Raw genomic sequence first — 7,140 nt, forward strand, 5'->3', positions numbered from 1 at the left:
TTTAATAACTGGTACTAGCACAAAAGAGAGCACAGAATTTAAAGTTTAAGATGTTCAGCTCTAATAATATCCAGGCTACAGGCCTTATTATCTCTTAATAATATTGCTTCATGGATTCAGTAGAAGTCACAGCAACAACATCATTAAACTCTACATTATTCAATACAAACGGATGACTTTTTACACAGTTTAACAATTCACAATATTGTTTTGAACTGTGAAAATTTCATCAGGACAACCATCACACCATCTATATTAGATGGAAGAGATGTTTTGCAATTATTAAGTTTTTATTTCTTTTACAGAAGTCATTAACATTATTTTTTTTGCAGCTTCCATGCCAGTGAATCTGATCTCATAGTGTTTTCATTTCTTTTAATATAGCGAAATGCATATTTAAATCTTGCATTAGTGCATTTCTTGTTTTCAAACAAGGGGCCATGCCTGCTTTTGCCTGACTCAGCCCATTTCGGGCCTCTGCATGGAGCTCTTCTTCATGATCCTTCCAACCTGGCTTAGCATTGCACACTTTTGTCCTATATTTATAAAGAGGCCTGCTCGAGATACTGAGAGACTCCATAATACAGGGTACATAAATCCTCACAGTGTTGTACATTCTTACAGTTCATATAACAACCCAATAAGGCATCTTTGATATATTTATTTAGATCTCAGACAATTTTGACCAACTTATTTTCTCTACATTAATGCCATTATCCACAGGCAACAACACCGGTAAATTGTCTGTGTTCAACACCATAAGGAAGGGTATATGGTTCGTATTAGCCAGATCATAATCCATCTTCATCATATCGATGGAGTCGTGGGCATCCAATGTACAAAGACAGTGGTCTAGCCAGGAAGTAGTGTGCCAAGCCTCGCTGATATTAGTATAACTATGGTACCTTGCTAGGTAAAATTAATCCACTATCTGTAAAAAAACTCCATCAAATAAAGAGTTGGCATCAGTTACATCAGCATTCATGTCACCAACGACATAGAGGCAGGTAGAAGAATAGTCCTGAATAAAAGACATAATGAATGCCAATCTACTGAGGCACTCATTCTCATTTTGTATGCACTCATGTGGCGTATATACATTCAAATTGAATAGCAGATGTGGTCTGTGTGGTTGAAACACATTTTTGATTTACAGGGAAATATATAAGACGTAAGCCCGGCACCTTATAGACCAGGCCAGGTGAAAAAATTGACATCACTCAAACCTGTGTGGCAATGTGGACACGTCTTATTGACCCTCTTACAGCTTCAGGAGGTCTTACCAACTGAGTAATCTTGCTCCCTCTACCCACAGTAGAAGTAAGGTGGAAACGCTTGATACCTAAATCAACATAGTAAATCAAGGCACACTGGAAAGGTGTGTCAAGGGTCACTTGAAACTAAGAAAACTTAAAATAGACCTAACTATGTGACATTTTAGACCAACTAAAGGCAAATCGTATAGTGGGATGAGGTGCTCAAGTCTATCAATAGGTCCGACTAGGCTGTTCACATGCAGGGGTTGAAGCCCATCATGGTGCTTCTTTTTAGTTACAAACATAATTTTGCTTGTGATTACTCACCAAATTTAATTGAATTTGGGAAAACCTCTTACATTCGCCCAAAGTTTGTATTTCAAATGTATAAGGCTTTTGATATGAGAACGGTGACATGCAGGAGAATGAGCACACCCACCTGGGAGGAAGCAGATGTACTGTATGTGTGTTTTAGGGATAAATATATGTACAGAATACTGCTCTTTGCCTCTTTTTAAAGCCCATTAACGTCTCTGTAGAATGGGATGAATGTGCAATAGTTTCTTCTTCTACAAACATGACGCTCTCTTCTCCTAAGGAAATGTTAAATCATTCCTTCTACTTTTAATTCACATTTGTATTATGTAATGTACAAGCTTTGTTCTATTTAAAGCAAGGGGAAGAGTACTGAATGTGTCCTAGTTGTACATAGAGCTCAGACAGTGTTTATTAGTCACATTTATTTATTGGAAATTACAGGGACATTTTTTTTCTTACAATATTGTGAAAGTGCCAATAATAAAGGAATGGCTTTAAATTAAACCATGGCTGTTCACGTATTTGTATTTTAAAAGAATCGCAGGCTTGGGAACATAATTTTATTAATGAGTCATGTTTTCAGGTCTTGGTCGCAACAGAATTTTTTGTGCTAAGCAAAACACAAGAGCCCCAAAATGCTATCTGGAGAGCCCACACCACCAAGGTCAACAGATGGCATCAAAAGGCAACATATTGATTCAATCTTGTGGTTGTCGTTGTTACCATTTGCTTTTGTCAGAATTTGATTCAGAGCTCTGCTTACTCTTCACAGATTTTGTGATTTGATATACTGTTGATCCCAATTATGGTTTTTAAATTTCTCATTCAGTGTACCCTCTTTCATTTTTGTTGTCATTATAAGGTGAGTTGATTAAAAAAATTCAAGAATAGATGCTTCAGTGTCATGATTGTTGCACGGTAAATGGAAACAACAGCACATGGATTCTGGAAGAGCTCATCAGCTCTACAATGACGCAGCATCTCTGCAGGTTGACTGAGCAAAAAGGTTGGCAAGAGCATCCGTTAAAGTCATTCAAACATTTTAAGTGTAATAAAGTTCTATTGTAACAGAATTTCTTAAATTTTGCCTCTTCTAATTGATTAATTTGCACATGTTTATACATAAGTTGAATAAAATTAGCTCGGTGCTTTGAAAAGAAAAAGAGAGAGCATTTCATCTCAGTGATTGTATCATTACAGCACTAAAGTTACATAAATCACATAGCAAACAACACAATGACAAAGATCAAAAACAGGTAAAATACTGTTGAGTGCCTATCTCTGTCTTGGATAATGTACGGGATGCAAATTCCTCATCAAGCAGCGACCCAGGCCTGTCTGACTGAAGTTGCTCTGTGACCAGCCTGTTGATGTCATGATACCTCTAAACAGTGATCAGTGTCTTGATTGTTCTGTAGGTATTCCACAAGTGGCCCTTGTTTAGAAGAAGTCTCCCAGCTAATCTGTAAATGTGCTGTATTTATATAGCGCTCTTCTAGTGTTATCGACTACTCAAAGCACTTTTACATCATACAGGAAACATTCACCAGTCACACACATTCATGCATTGTGGTCGAGGCTGCGTACAAGGTGCCTCCTGCAGATCAGATAAACACTTACACACATTCACATGCACAGCATCGGGGGCATCTTGGGGTTCAGTGTCTTGCCCAAGGACACTGCTACATGGGACTGCAGGGCCAGGGATTGAACCCCCAACCTTCCGATTGGCAGGCAACCGCTCTACCACTGAGCCACAGCGTCCCCAATCCCGCCTGCTACTGACCAAGTGGAAGAAATCTAGCTGATGTGATCTTACCTGCTACTGCACTACTACCAACAAACATAGTATAGAAGTGAGATGTCTCACTCTGTAGCTATAACAAGTTAGATGACTCACTCCGGAGCTAAAACAGAGACCTAAACACACAAGGTGAAAACAGGATCTGCAGCAATGTGCGATACAACAAAAATATGGTGTTTTTAAAAAAAGAAACCATGTCAATCTATTCTGATACAACCTCAAAATACAATTATGAACCTGAAAATGAGCATAATATGGGTTCTTTAATACTAGTTACACAGTTCCTGAGCTGTAAATATTTCCAGAAGTCTGCTTTGTGGATTAGAAGAGTTGAATTTATAATTGTGTATAGGGTCAATTTTCCAGGTCATGATAGAGCACACCCAACAAAGGCTATTTTCCCTTAGTGTTGGAAGCACTTTTATAGTTTTGGGTGGATAGAAAATGTAAAAGCAAAACGTATAGATTTAGGAAATATGAAGTATGGTGCAACAGATCCATCTTCAGTTATCCCTTCCTGGTTATCCAAACATTTAGGAAGAAGTCTGATCAGAGATCAGCTGGGAATATGGTACAGCATTATATTGAGCAGCACTTTGCAGACATGTTAAGTATCCTGCTGAACGTACCAGAGCTGCAGTTTTAATTTCACTCTATGAGATTGTTATTAAGAAGAGAGCTACAGATTACCATCAGTTTAGACGATGGAGCTTCTATCTTATACTAGCTTTCTCTTGCATCAGAATAGGTCATACTGGACTAAATAAGACACTCCACATTAGGGATAGACTGATTGTTGGCCCTGGCCGATTATCAGGCTGTTTTTTTGTCAGTTTGCAGATTATCTGTATGTGTTTTATTTAACTGATAACCAATAAAGTTAAAGGTGCAATATGTAATGCTGACAGCAAGTGTTTAAATTAGTTCCTGCAGTACAAATTCAAAATACTAGAGAGAGCTGTCCCCCGCGCCCCCTCCTCACCAGACTTGAAGTTCACGGAGGTTGGCGCTTGTCTCACATAGCCAGACATTACCTCACAGCACAGCGGAGTAGCTAACGTTAGATGCTGGCTATATTGTCATAAGAGCCTGTGGTCACGTGGAGCTCTGTATCCAACTGACAGGCACGCTTTTTGGGCTTAGAATTACGGTGAGAACCGCTAAAAATAACAATAACTTGCCGTCCTCTCCACCCAACTGAACACACTTTATTGGCTTAGAATTACTGCAACAATGGCTAAACACACTGGAAACTCACCGTCATATCTGCAATATTTACAGCCCCCCTCTCTTGGCTTGAAATAACTTACTGCTACACGTTGTAAACAGCCGTGGCCCGCTTGCCTGGTCCACTGGTAACGTTAGCTAGTAGTTAGCAAGGTTAGCATGGCGGCGTAGGCTAGGACCAGTCGGGGTCACTTTACTAGCTGTGCCTCAATTGTTTTTTGCGAGTAACCAACTTGGGTACTGTTGAGTTATAAAAAGTTTAAAAACAATGTTTTGAAAATAATGTATTTCTGTGTATGCATGTATGATGGAGCCAGGTAAGGAAAATCTGTGAAGAGGTCAAGACGGCCCATTTGTGTCACCTACCCCCTCTGTCTCTGCCAGATCAATTAGAACTGAAAACGAATTAACATGTAGAAAGAACCTGATTGTTTCACACCAGGAAGTAACTTTCTGTCTGCTACCCCCTGGTGTCTCAGACTAGGCTAAAATACATTGATTAAACTGTATTGATGTTCGAGTTTCACATGATAGAACTTTTGATCTGTGACCAAAAACGACTCCAAAGGGGCAGAGTTTAAAGGCTTGTCCTCCCTCATTGGACAGCGAAGATGCGACGACAGACCAATGAGAATGGATTTGAATGCACCAGGTGAAAAGAAACCGCCCCCAGATGCAGGGTATAAATTGCTGTGATTTAGGAATAATTAGGACTGGTCTCATGTAACTCCATCAGGGGAAGCATGGGTCAGGCTGTCAGCTGCAGTGTTATCATGTTGTTTGTGTCGTATTGTCTTTGTCTCATCATCTTCATAATTCTGTTTCATTAAACCTTTTCTTGATTCTCAATTGGACCCGAGCCTCCTTCCTCAGAGATCCAACAAACACAAAGTTAGAAAATTCTAACAGTACTCTAGCTATACTTCAATGTGCGTACACAAATGTTGAAATGACATAAAATGCCTGTCCCTTGTAGCCTGAAGCTAATGCTTACAATATTTACCCGGGATTTGTTACATCTCTGGTTACGCAACTGTTAGAAACATGCCGGGTTTTTTAGCACGGGTAGAATATACAGTGCCTTGCGAAAGTATTCGGCCCCCTTGAACTTTTCAACCTTTTGACAGACAGTTTCGCCGCCAGGCTCCAAAGACATAAAAGACATACAAATTTTTTAATTTTTTGTGAAAATCACCAACAAGGGGGACACAATTGAAGTGGAACGAAATCTATTGGATATTTTAAACGTTTTTAGCAAATAAAAAACTGAAAAGTGTGCGTGCAAATTATTCGGCCCCTTTACTTTCAGTGCAGCAAACTCACTCCAGAATTCAGCGAGGATCTCTGATGATCCAATGTTGTCCTAAATGACTGATGGTGATAAATAGAATCCACCTGTTGTGTATCAATCTCTGTATAAATGCACCTGCTCTGTGATAGTCTCAGGGTTCTGTTGAAAGCGCAGAGATCATCATGAAGACCAAGGAACACACCAGGCAGGTCCGTAATACTGTGTGGAGAAGTTTAAAGCCGGATTTGGACAAAAAAGATTTCCCAAGCTTTAAACATCCCAAGGAGCACTGTGCAAGCGATCATTTTGAAATGGAAGGAGTATCAGACCACTGCAAATCTACCAAGACCTGGCCGTCCCTGGAAACTTTCAGCTCAGACAAGGAGAAGACTGATCAGAGATGCAGCCAAAAGCCCATATCACTCGGATGAACTGCAGAGAACTACAGCTGATTGGGAGAGTCTGTCCATAGGACACAACATCAGTCGTACACTGCACAAATCTGGCCTTCATGGAAGATGGCAGAAGAAAGCCATTTCTCAAAGATATCCATAAAAAGTCTCGTCTAAAGTTTGCCACAAGCACCTGGGAGACCACACAGAACATGTGGAAGGGTGCTCTGGTCACATGAAACCAAAATCAAACTTTTTTGGCCACAATGCAAAACGATATGTTTGGCGTAAAAGCAACACTGCTCATCACCCTCAACACACCGTCCCCACTGTCAAACATGGTGGTGGCAGCATCAGGGTTTGGGCCTGCTTTTCTTTCAGCAGGGACAGGAAGATGGTTCAAATTGAGGGGAAGATGGATGCAGCAAATACAGGACCATTTGGATGAAAACCTGTTGGAGTCTGCAAAAGACCTGAACTGGGACGGAGATTTATCTTCCAACAGACAATGATCCAAACATACAGCAAAATCTACAAAGGAATGGTTCCAAAAAAAGTATCAGGTGTTAGAATGGCCAAGTCAAGTCCAGACCTGAATCCAATCGAGAATCTGTGGAAAGAACTGAAAACTGCTGTTCACAAACGCTCTCCATCCAACCTCACTGAGCTCCAGCTGTTTTGCAAGGAAGAATGGGCAAGAATTGACTGTCTCCGATGTGCAAAACTGATAGACATACCCCAAGCGACTTGCAGCTGTAAACGCAGCAAAAGGTGGCTCTACAAAGTATTAACGTAAGGGGGCCAAATAATTTTGCACGCACCACTTTTCAGTTTTTTATTTGCTAAAAAAGT

At 40.2% G+C, this 7,140-nt stretch overlaps 1 protein-coding gene across 3 annotated transcripts in view; it reads left to right on the plus strand.

The window, feature by feature from the left end:
• The window catches only part of LOC116686434 (prolactin regulatory element-binding protein), a 35,404-nt gene continuing 28,264 nt past the window's right edge, over positions 1–7,140 (plus strand). For all 3 annotated transcript variants that reach the window (XM_032511438.1, XM_032511442.1, XM_032511443.1), the window contains exons 1-2: positions 1–11; positions 4,122–4,126. The gene's annotated coding sequence lies outside the window, so the exon portion shown is untranslated. The remainder of the gene's footprint in view (positions 12–4,121; positions 4,127–7,140) is intronic.

Source organism: Etheostoma spectabile, unplaced genomic scaffold (genome assembly GCF_008692095.1).
Source record: "Etheostoma spectabile isolate EspeVRDwgs_2016 unplaced genomic scaffold, UIUC_Espe_1.0 scaffold376, whole genome shotgun sequence".
Lineage (NCBI taxonomy): Eukaryota > Metazoa > Chordata > Actinopteri > Perciformes > Percidae > Etheostoma > Etheostoma spectabile.